Source organism: Anoplophora glabripennis, unplaced genomic scaffold, assembly GCF_000390285.2.
Source record: "Anoplophora glabripennis isolate ALB-LARVAE unplaced genomic scaffold, Agla_2.0 scaffold15, whole genome shotgun sequence".
Lineage (NCBI taxonomy): Eukaryota > Metazoa > Arthropoda > Insecta > Coleoptera > Cerambycidae > Anoplophora > Anoplophora glabripennis.
This window is the reverse complement of record NW_019416279.1, coordinates 1,160,740-1,173,477: the sequence shown is the minus strand read 5'-3', so window position 1 is coordinate 1,173,477 and position 12,738 is coordinate 1,160,740. Positions and strand designations below refer to the sequence as shown.

General features: G+C 31.2%; 1 protein-coding gene across 3 annotated transcripts in view; it reads right to left on the bottom strand.

Annotated features, from left to right (window-relative positions):
* The window catches only part of LOC108905588 (histone acetyltransferase KAT6A), a 75,777-nt gene that overhangs the window by 29,249 nt on the left and 33,790 nt on the right, over window positions 1-12,738 (bottom strand). The gene's annotated exons all lie outside the window — the stretch shown is intronic.

Genomic DNA, 12,738 nt, shown 5'->3' with positions numbered 1-12,738 from the left:
CCTGTGTTATCGACACATGTGCGCACTTGCTACTATCTTAAAAACGTAGAAAAATTACGAATTCCACTCTGTAGAATTAACTTCACCGATATGGTTGTCGTTTGCGTGAATATTTGGCAAGTGAAGACATGTTTTCGAATATATCGATATGCATCATCCACACGATACGGCATTTGTTTATATTTGACAATTATTAGGCAAGTGATCGTATCATTTGGAACCGGCTTAAGGCAACTAGATATCTAAATAAACAGCCTTTCAATCGGAGCCTTCTTTACAAAAACTCTATCACTATGTCGAATTTTCAAAGACATGAAACACTTCTGCTAAGCAAATGCATTTACTAGTATGTAATCATTATTTTGTAGAAGCCTTATATGAGGCATATTTTGCATTAAAAGCTAGTTTATCCATTTTGACCCGATTTGATGGAATTTGAGTTTTCGAAATGTTTTTGTTTGAAATATAATAGCGTTTTTGCAGTAATATTATGATGTCTTTTATAAAACATATATTTCTGAAGAATTTCAATGTTACGATCACTAATGTGTCACTTGTGGCGGTTTTATTACGTTTCGTATACGTTTGAGCCATCATCAGGAAGTTTTTTTTAATATTCTTACGTGGGGTTCATTCAAAATAATAAAAAGAATTAAACTTTTTAAAATCAAAGAAACTGGTATTTGAGTGTGTAATTTTGTTTATTGCAAATTGCTATTTGTCAATGATATGTACTGTTTTTGCAAGAAACTGACTTTGACATAAGACGCTTCTGCATCTGCGAAATCTGTTAACTGTCAAATATTTAAACAAATTAAAATATTTCATGTAAAGGTTGTAAACTATTTTCAAAAAGTTTTACATGGATAGCTCATGTAATAAACGCGCTAGCAGCAGTAAAAGTTAACGTTGATAAAAGTTTAACCCTTTCTTTAGTTATTTGTCTCTAAAATCCCGGTCCGATAAGTCCAATTAATAATTAACGTTGTAAAAAAGGTAGCTTGGGAACAAAGAGGCGTAGGTGATTTCTCTTTTTTTAATTACCGTAAAAATAAGTTCTATTTAATGCAAAAAGAGCGAATTACCGAGCGGCGTTTGCCTGACCCTGGCTCATCCTACTTTGTTAGTTGTAAAAGGCAACTTAATTTCAACTTTTTGATTTTTTTTTACTTTTTCGATACGTTTCTTTGAATCAATTAGAATCTATATCTAGGATATTAACTTCTAAAATTAACGTTTAGTAATTAAACAATTACTTGCAAAAAAAACGAAATTAACCTGGAGCAACAATCGAATCGGCACTTATATCGTTGCTCATTGGATTGTCTTTTCCACAAATTTTCATCGCTTTTTGCAATAATAATGCGCAATTTTCGAAAACTGATTTTTTCGCGGTCGACCTTTATTTTACAGTTAACAAATTGGTGAAAGATACCTTAAATTATAGGTAATTAAATTGCTACAACATAAAATAACTAATTTTCCGATAGGTCGTCTAGATTTTCTTGGGCAGTAGAAAAAAAGTGAAAAATACGTAATTTTGCCCATTATTTGCAATTTGCCAGTTAGCGTCACTCCTTTCGAGTTAGTTTTTTTATATTATCGCCACAAAGTGCAACAAACTGTTTACTAATAATTTTTTAAAGTTTTCAGGGTTTATAATCTAATTGGACTGGACTGTAAGCATAAATACATCAACTAATTCTCACCCTCATTTCAAAATACACGAAACAAACAACAAAAAAAGACTGCTCACTTTTTATTACAGTCGATAAAAAAACTACCAACGTCTCTTTAAAATTTAATGAGATTTCACACACACACACACACACACTGAATCCTTTGTTTTCCGCCGCGATTTTTTTCTTGACGTTCGCGAACAGATATATCATGCACACGGCGAAGTAAGTACCAACACGCCGAAAAAATGTGCACAAAAAATCTGGATATAATATCTAATTGCGCGGGGAAGGCTTAAAAATAAATCCGGGACACATGTTGTTCTGGGTTTTTTTCTGTGCTGGGTACTTAATTTAGAATTGTTTCGCGAGTGTAATCGGTGTCAAATGAAAAATGAACGCGATTATAGTTTCAAGATGGTCAACAAGTAACACTACATGGAATTCATTAAAAAAATAATATATTCTGTATCAAAATTAATAAAATATCATTAAAAATGGGTCCCAATTTCAAAGTTCGTTCATTTTGATATATTTTTTTTAATATGGATTTGTTTTTATTGAAATTTCACTTTTCAACGTATAAATGGTGCAACAAAGTATAAGTTTTTTCCTTAAAGGTCAAAGCACCCTATAAAATGCGTCTAGAGATTCAAAATTGGGTATAAGAAATAAGTCCATTTATAATTAAAAAAAAAGCTTTTAGTGGTGTCATTTTATTTTCGTATTCTTCTCAGCAAATCCTTTCATTTGATACCCATATCATGGGGGTGCATGAAAATAACTGGTCTGTCATCTTTGGGAGCCTGCCATATTGGATTTAGAATGACGTCACTTAGCTAACCATGCACTGTCATCCAAACTAAACGTGAATGCAAAATTTCAGCTCAATCGGTTGGGGAAAACTGTTTTAAAATTCACTTGCAAAATTTGACCCATACGAACAAGGCAAGTTAAATAAAAGCTTGTAAAAAACGGTCTTTTTGCTAGAAAAATTGGGAAAAAGGGAAAAAGCTAAACTCTGTTAAAATCTAGGATGTAAAGGGTTCTTTCTAACCACTGTTTCAATAAAAGAAACAGCAGAACATTTCAGCCTTTAGAAGAAACTAAATATTTGTCAGAATGATCAAGAACGTGTTGTTCTGGAATGAAATAATATTTTCTCAGAGGTCGGTTTGTTATTTTGCTTTTATGAAGAAATGTTGCTGCAGACACTTTATATGTTGCTTTTTTTTGTTATAGAGAACTAAATTAAGAATTAAGGAATACCTAACATATTTAGTTTTTGTTAATTTTTGCTTGAGTTCTATGAGTTTGAGATTTGAGATTATCCCAAATACAGGGTGGTTCCGAGGTAATGGGCCAAAATTCATGGGTAGATTCCCCAAGTAAAAATATTGCGATTTAGCCGAACTTACTTTAGTCCATAGTTAAAGAGATACAGGGTGTTAAATGTAAAATATTATTTCAGTTTTTTTAATTTAGTCCTTAACAAATGCAAATATCCTCACAAAATTTTGGGGATAGGAGTTTTTTGAGTAGAGGAATTGAAATCTGTTCACATTTTGGTTAAAGTTCATAGAGGGCGCTAGCTGCAGTAGATTAAATGTGTTAAAAACGACATAACTTTTTTGTACTTTAAGGTATCTCATCTTTGGTAACAAATTCTTATTTTTCAACTTTTTTTACACAAAAAAGGTATACTTTATTAAAGTAGCTATCTCGCATCGTTTTCGAGATACTTGGTTTTGAAACTTCCAAAATGCTGTTGTATTAAATAACGATTAAGTACCTACAGGTATTATTAATTTAGCGGTAAAGTTTCTTAAGTAGGATTTGGACGAAAATCAAATAATTGACGTCTTCCACTTGTCTTATTGCTGTCATTTGTATGCTAATTTCTATGAAATATTATTTGTATCTAATTAAAATTACATCTTTGGAGTTACATGAAATCAGTTGTTTATGGAGAAACTATAAACACTTGAGAAGAACTTTAGTAGCAGGTTTTAAATGCTGCAGTCATTTCGCATTAAGGATTTATACTTTAATATAAAACAATCTTTTAATAAACGTGTTGATTGAAGTTAGAGGTGGATATTTTGAGCAATTATTGTCAAAAAGGCATATTTTTTACTAATTTTACTATTTCACTGTTCATTATAATTTTTAATTCTAAATAAACCCGTTTTTGACATTTCTAAATTACTTTCATTATTTCAACTATTAGCAATGGAAGTTTCAAAGCCAAATATCTCGGAAACGGCGCGAGACAGCTACTTTCATAAAGTCTACCTTTTTTGTGTAAAAAAATTTGGAAAATAAGAATTTGATACCAAAGATGAGATTGTATCTCTTTAACTATCAACTTTTGGACTAAGGTAAGTTCGGCTAAATCGCAATATTTTTTCTTCGGGAATCTACCAATGAATTTTGGCCCATTACCTCGGGACCACTCTGTATATAAATTTTCTTAAACAAGTTATTTTCTTATTTACCTACTGTACTTTATTCCAGCAAAATATATCTGGAAAAATATTTTAATAAGTATTTTTTTAATGTTTTTATTTCGAGTTTCTTCAACTTTTCCAATTTTTTCTTTTTTTTTTGGAAAAAAACGTTTATTCCATTTTTTTAGAATTGTTAAATCTAAAAGCGTCAGATACAATAGCGAATTTCTACTTGAATCGCAATGTAGTACCTTAATGTAATAATGTAGTACAATAATTATGAAAAAATTGTTTTTATTCATCATTAGGTGCGTTATTAATTGAGATACATAGTTAAATTAAACACGCAGTTTATTTTAAAAATTCAAGACAGCAGTACTAAGAACAAAACAAATCTATGAAAAATGGGAGACAACTCAGAAACCTTATTCCTTATCTTTTAGAATATTGTTTAGTGTCATAATTTTAATTTTTTCAGTTTATTTGGAAATTTTGTTATCGTGAAATAAATTAATCAAAGAGTGGGAAATTGACAATATTTTTCTAATGGTCATACCACTAGTAAATGGCTGACATTTGAACATAACCTCACTTTTGTGCGCTTCAATTATCAAATGTCAAATTTCAATAATAACCAACGATGACATTTTGAGAGAAAAAAAACACACCGTATGAGAAATTATGACATTAAATTAAGATTTAACGAGATTTTTAAGAATTCTAATGATTTTAATCCATCACCTTTTAATTTAAGGTGACTACGTAACGGCTATTGACACCTACACAATGCGACGTGTCGCTAAAGTAGAATTCCGCCTTGATCGATGCATTTTGCGTGACGGTGCGGTGCGGCGCGAATTATCTATCGCAAAGTCGAAGTGGGCCATCCAATAAACAAACGCCCGTCGCCCCTACTCCCAGGCCTACTCGGATCTTTAAATAAACTACCGTATTTTTTCGCAAAACCGCATTCTTCCCGTCCATCCTAGATAGCCGATACGCGACCACAGAGCGACGGGAGAGACTCCACCCATGCCGGGGTCCCATTGGCCGACGCCAAAGAAAAGGCCTCGTCTTTTTTTAAACCCACGGATTTTTGAGCTCAGCGGGATCGGGCTGGCGCCTGTGTTGCCGGTTCGGGGTGACCCTCACGACTTTTTTTGACATTAGAGGTGCGAAGCGCACCCTAGCGGACGTTCCAGGAACAGACAGTTGTAGAGTAACATTCAGCATTAGTGTATTTTGACTCTTTACAGTTTGGTTCATTGACTCTGGTAGTTTTCTAAGATGACAATAGTCTAACAAGGCTTCGCAGTGTTCTCAACTTATATCTCGTTATTTACTAAAGCGAATTTATATCCAAGTCATAACCTTATAGCGGTAACTTAAAATACTCTACAGCAGAACGGACGAAACGGGAAAAAATTGCGAAAAATATTTTAGCAACCTTTTGAAATTTTTTAATGAGAACAGTGTTTTCAATGCGTGCACTTTTGCATTCATTGCGTATTAAGAATATTTCCATCTTTTACTATTCGAGTTGATAATACAGGACGAAGATATACTCGCAATCAGCGTGTTCCGCAAGAATTAAAAAAATTACATTACTAAGAGAAGGAATAGAAGGTACAAAAGATAACAATGCCACGAAACGAAAAGTGAAGAAAACGTATGCCGCAGCACACCATAGTCAAATAAAAAAACTTTTATATTATACGAAGTGTCAAATAGACCAGAAGACCAGGAGGATCAGTAGTTGTAGTTTGACAATGATAGTCATCCCCTGACTAATAATACAGTCGCATTTTATTATTATTTTTTTATTTATTCATCATTTTAAACAGGTTCAAGGACTACGCATGTTATACGACCTAAAAACAAAATAATTTAGGACAGTGGCGGCTCGTTGATCTAAAAATAGGGAAATTAATTTTAAACAATTAACAATGCCTCAAATTTATAGGTAAAACAAATCGAGCCTGAGATTTTTTTGAGATGCGAAATGGTCAATATATTTCATTTAACTGCTTTATATACTGAGCACAGCTAAAGCAATTAGATAACCTTTCTCGTCTCAATGTCGGCATGTTTTAAAAATGTCTTGATTGTCACTAGGGTTTCTGGTCGAGACTTCTCGAAGCGAGAATTCCCTGGAAATCTGGCCTTACTCGAGACGAGAAAAAAGTGTCGAAAAATCGAGAAATTTAAAAATCCAACGCGTCTTAAGTTCTTGATTGGAGTTCGTTTGGTTCATGCGTTCAATTCGTTTCTCGACAAATAACTGAGCGGTTAAAGTGGTTTCTCGACTAGCTCATGATTTATTTATTTTAAGTTTTTAAAGCTTTAGTTTACTTTGACGATTCTTATTTTTTTAATGTACCTTGTTATAAGTCTGTGTAGAAACTTTATTATAAGCAGATACCTAATGTTGAAGTGATAAATTAATAGGAAGAACGCTTCTGTATCTTTAAATTAAAGCTTTTTTTTTTTTAAGATTTCTTCGGTTAAATTCCTTATTTACTATTTATTTAATTAAAAGACTGCATGATTAATGATTATTAATAATTATTGGAAGAAAGCTACGATTCAAAAACATTGAAATAAACATAAGTATTTAATAAAAAAACAAGTTAAAGGTTTTTAAAAATAATATAATCAAAGTTTAATTTAATTTTGTTAGTAGAAGTAGAAACAAAGTACAAAAGTAATTAATAAAAATACTGAATAAATAATAAATGTTAATGATGATTGTTAAGCATAATAGCATGTTTATATTTCGCATTGCAATACCAAAATTATGACTTTTTTAAGTTTTAGTTTCTCGAGAATTCGAGAATTCCCGGGAATTCCTAGTCGAGAATTCTCGACTCCCGAGAAAAAAAAGTAGGCCGAGAAATCAGAAACTCTAATTGTCACAGAAAGGGCACACAATATTTTTTACAAGTTTCACACTTTTAGAAAAAGTAAAACGTAAATTACCGTTAATAAACAGCTGTAAGATAGTAACTCCACTTCACTGTTATAAAAAATACTTCGGTTTTAAGTTTTAGTTATTTTATGGTTGAATATTCTTCTATCACTTATTTGAAAATGAGAGGGAAGTGTTTCTTTTAGTTTTTAAATCAATATGTGTATAATAATTCAAACTATTAAACGATTACTGAAACTTAATGTCTCTAACGTAACAAAAATTAAAGAATTTTACGTTTTGAGTTCAGACATTAGTTTTGTAAGGTTAGACAGAAGTCTCCTTTTCGATGGCAGTTTATAATTGTCTCCATAGCTACTGTACACCAAATGTATAGTTTTTACAGTACAAAATATAAATATGTTCTTAAAAATATAATTTTTTCTAATAATACATCTTCCTCCATTTCTAACGATATATTATTAATATTAATGGTGTATGTTACTATTATATTATTTATGAATGAAAATGTAATTTATTGAGAACAAAATACAATATTTTGTAGAATTAAAATACAATTAAATTTACTTTTTTATTTGTTAAGAAAAAATTGATTATTAATGAAGTTTTTCAGATGATATACGAAAAAAGTTGTAGTTCAAAGTCGTAATAAGATAAATTTAAAGTATTTATGTAAATGGAGACACTTTTTTCTCAAAACAATATTTTCTATTAAGCTTACAACTTTATTTAATCACTACTATGAACATTTTTTATCGCAAAATCAATATTTTATAAATATATGACGTAAATAGAATTTTTCACGTAAGAAATTTTTTTAGTGTTCATTTTCCCGTAATATTTCATTCACTATCTGTTTAAAAGTAAACAAACGGAAACCATCTAAAATTTAAAATAAAAATCGTCAGATGATATCAAATATCAACTAACATTTAAGCTTAAAAAAAATTGGAAAGTATCTAAATCGTGTTCGTTTTATATTGGCAATTCTATGAAGCCTTATTTAGTCCAACCAGGCTTATAATAAACGTAAAAAAAATTAATGCGTGAGCAGGGGTGGCGAAGGGTTGATTTGGGGGGTTGAAAAGTTGTGAAAAATTGTATCATTGGGATTTCTGGCGAAAGTTGACCTCAAACAAAAAAGTATCCGATATAAAAGTTGTAGATCATGCGAAAATCTACAACTTTTGTAGACGTCAAAGAGAAAAATGCGAAAAACGTTTTTTTTTTCTTATTTTTCGTTTTCTGTTTCTCATTTCCGCAAAAATAATTTAATTTTGACGAAATTTGGTGAAAGTATACCTTTCTGTGTTTTAAATAACCAATTTTTTTTAGATAAAAAATTAAGAAGTTTCCGAGATATTCATTTTTTCCGGTCAGAAATACTTTAAAATAAAATTAAATTATTTTTGCGGAAATGAGAAATAAAAAAGAAAAATAATAAAAAAACACGTTTTTCGCATTTTTCTCGGAAATTTTAAGGTTGTCTTAAAAAGTGACCTCTAAAAAAGTTGTAGATTTTTGCATGATCTACAACTTTTGTATTGGATAGTTTTCTTCTGCTTTTATATTTAATTCATGTTTAAAGTACTTTACATTTAACAATTTTTTACTTAAATCGCTTTATTTGTGGCGCACTTTTACATAAATTGGAGAATTTATTTGCTAAATTGAAGGTTACCAACTTCAAATATCTGGAATTTCGGCCACTCAAGAATTTTTATTTTTTTTTTTTTTTTTCATTTCTAGTTTAAACTTATATCCATCTCTGGTATCTAAATAATATTGACTTCACTTGAACAAATCAAACTGCAGTTCTTCCAAACAATACTCGCGGCACTACTCACATTCCGATTTGAGCTCGAGCTCTGGCAACGCCGTCCAACCATCACCCTGCCACACACAGGTCACCTGTCAAATGTGACATATAGCCGGAGTCCCATTTGGCAAGGAGCGAAACGCCTCGTCGCCGCATTTTTTTAATTTTCATTTTTATTTACGGTTCCCCTTCGCTTTTCCTGCCAAAATTCGGCGATTTGTTTATTTATAAAGGTGACGAATGGTCGACGGCTTCCTCTCCGTGGTCGACTGCTAATTCAGACGGTGCTCAACCGTTTCTGGCATGAATTTGGACGGCATACGAGCATATTTTTAATATGTCCATATTCCTTAAGAAGAAAAAATTAAATCCCGTTTCATCTAACAAGGTAGGAGGTATCAAAATATTCGTATAGGTGTCGCTACACGAAGTACGTTGTAGTAAAAAATTTATTGTTTCGTTCACAATATTTGGAATTTTTTTTATACAGGGTGTGAATGATAACTTTAATGGCGTGTTGTACCGATGAAAATAATCAAGTTTTGCCCTATTAAAATTTTTGATAGGATGCTTCCCTACGGAGATACAGGGTGTTAAAAGTATCAAATATTTATATTAATTTTCATGTAACTTCACTGGCATAAAAGATTCAGTGATAAAATTTGCGGGATGACATTTTTTTAATAGGGACTATTTTTTCATGGAAAACTTATTGCAAAATACACTCCAGTGGCGTAGTTATTGGGGTAGTAGGGGACCTTTTTTGAAAACGAATCGTACGCCACTGGTTCTTTAAATAATTTTAAATGTTTTTAAAATATACTATCAATTTGTGGCAATAAAGTATTCTTGTAAAGTATTCGTAAATTTTACTGGTCTTTAGATAATTGGAGAATCAAACAAGAATTGGAAAGAATTAGGGAATCAAATAAGAAGATAGTAGGTGGTAGTAGAAGATAGTAGTAGAAGATAGAAGATAATAGTAGTAGTCAAATAAGAAGATGGTAGTGAGCATCTACGTTACTATTTACCATTTTCTATTGATTCAGCCTTTGATAAGTTCTACCATCGAGGGTTCTAGGTAAAAAGTATCTTCTTTTTTGATTTCCCAATTATCTAAAGACCAGTAAATTTTACCAATGAATGCTTTATTGTCACAAATTGATTGTACATTTTAAAAACATTTAAAAAACCAATGGCGTACGATTTTTTTTTTCAAAAAAAGGTCCCCTATTCCCCCAATAACTACCCCACTGGAGTGTATTTTGGAATAAGTTATCCATAAAAAAATAGTCCTTACTAAAAAAAAAGCATCCCCCAAATTTTATCACAAAATATTTATTGCCACTTAAGTTAGTTACAGAAAAAATCATATAAATATTTGACACTTTTAACACCCTGTATCTCCGTAGGGAAGCGTCCTATAAAAAAAAATTTATAAGGCAAAAGTTGATTATTTTCATCGGTAGAATACACCATAAAAGTTTGGCAAAACTTATCAATAACACCATGTATACCACACATTCGGAAAGGTGAATGAAAATATTAATAATAATATCATTTCAATAAATGAAACTTTGAAGATAATTAACTACTTTAGCAATTTTGTAAAAAAAATTATTTGTTTTGAAAAATGCAAAATTTGTACATATACAGGGTAATTCAGTCATAGTCATTAATTTAAAAAAAAAATGAGTGGAATACGAATACACTATCACATAATATAGAAATCCATATTTAAGTACGCAAAAAAAATAATTTCAAATCATTATTTAAACCCCTTTTAGGAACGCTCCTGACCGCTGACCTACAAAGGTTTATCGAGAGTGAATCTTGCCCTACCGTAATATTGGGTCATAGAGATTCTGTCATCCTAGGTTTTAATGACTTTTAATCCCTTGTGAACGATAATGAATAAACAGAGCTTTCCACCTTATAGACACATGAATGAATAAGATATTTTTTTACATTTTCAATATTAACAAGTATTATTTATTTGTTAATACAACCAAATGTATAAGGATAATAATTGTTTTCGAATGTTAGGTTAACAGTTTTTTTTTATTCCAGTATTTAGTATTTTTAATATTGTTAACGTTTTTACTATGTTTTTAATTGAATACGAGTCTTTAGTATTTTGTTCAATTAATTATTCAGTTTGTAGTACGTATACCTAATTATGTTACTTATTGCTTTTCCAAGAGTAGTATGGTAACTACCTATTTAAAATGACAGTACGGCTAAAAAAACACTCACTCATCTGTCCATAGCACTTTGTTTATAAAATGAGAATCCTCTACACTTTGAATTTGAAACCAATTGCAAATTTCAAGACGACTGGGGAAATCAGCTGTTTCGCTTCAACATTCGAAAGCTCTGTAGTGCGCCGGCGCGTTCCCAGTTAACAAATATGGTTAATTAGGTTAGAAAATCTCAAAAACATGAGTACATTGGAAAATATTGAGATTCAATTTGAATTCAGCGACCCAAACATATAAAAATACGTTGTCTGCTTCCTAAAATTTTTTTTAAAAATAAAGGTTTTACTTTTCAGTGGTGCAATTGATTTTTTGAAAAAAAAATATTCGTAATGTCGTATAACCTTGAATATAGCAAAAAACCGTGTTCCTCACACATTTAGGTTGGAATATCTCGAAAACCTAGGGTAATGGGTCAATTCTGAGGCCAGATTCGGATTCAGCGTATCAGAAACCTCTGTTTTTTTCCTTGTTGGCCTGTGTAATTATAGCAGTGTTATTTATGGTATTACGACGTAAAACACTGCTACACTAAACGATTTGTAGATATACTAGCAACCGCGGAATGAACATACATCAATTGTCCACCTGGTATGATAAATAGCGTTCTATAAATACACTTCTCCATAAAAAAGTATAATTTATAATAGTTCAAGTACGCGCTAGCCTACCTGTGCCGCGACAAGCCAGTTTTTTCCACGTACAAACTACCAGAATTGCCAGTAAGTCAGTATAGAAACGAATTAGGTAACGGCTGCGTACGTAATCCCGCAAATAAAAAGCCCACACAGCTCTTATGGTATGGTCAATATTTCGCAAACAAATTAATATTCCCAAGTGTTTTCTAATAGGCAACATTTTCAACCACATTCCAAACTGAACAAACACCTATCTACGGCCATGTAACGAACGAGTTAACCATCAATCATGCGCAATGTACACGCTCGAGTCGAATTACCATAATCACAGTTTATAATAGTTCTCACAAGTATGCTTTTATGGTGTTATATATATTATTACTGATTTCAATAAGTAATTTGTAACTTTTCTATCACTGTTATTTACCACAGGCGATTACATATATTATTCAAATTGGATTGTTACACTTAACTCAATGTGACATGACAAGAAATACAAATGGACCATTAGACTAGGCGGTATCTGTTTTTGTTTGGGTGAATCGCATATCCACGGAGATTTTGGGTTTTTTGGCTTTCAAATATCACTAGAAATGAAAATTTTTCTATGCGCATAAAAAAACAGTGGGCTTAACTTTTGGCGGCACAATATGTTAAAAAAATTCGAAAAATGTCATACTTTTCTTCCTATTTAATTATGTATCTTTTCAAGAGTTGATTTTACGCGAAAATGGAAGAGGAAAAAATGTTTGTAATTAAATTTTTTACAAAATATGACTAGTTACAAATCGAACGAATCATGATTATTATTGTGAAAATCGAAAAAATCCCCAAAAATGGGGTTAAAAACATTACTTTTTAGGGAATTTTTTTGGGGTCTTTAAATTGGGTATAGGACCTTCATACTTGGCTCAAGAAAACTTCATGTTATGTAAAATCATCACACCAAATTTCATCAAAATCGG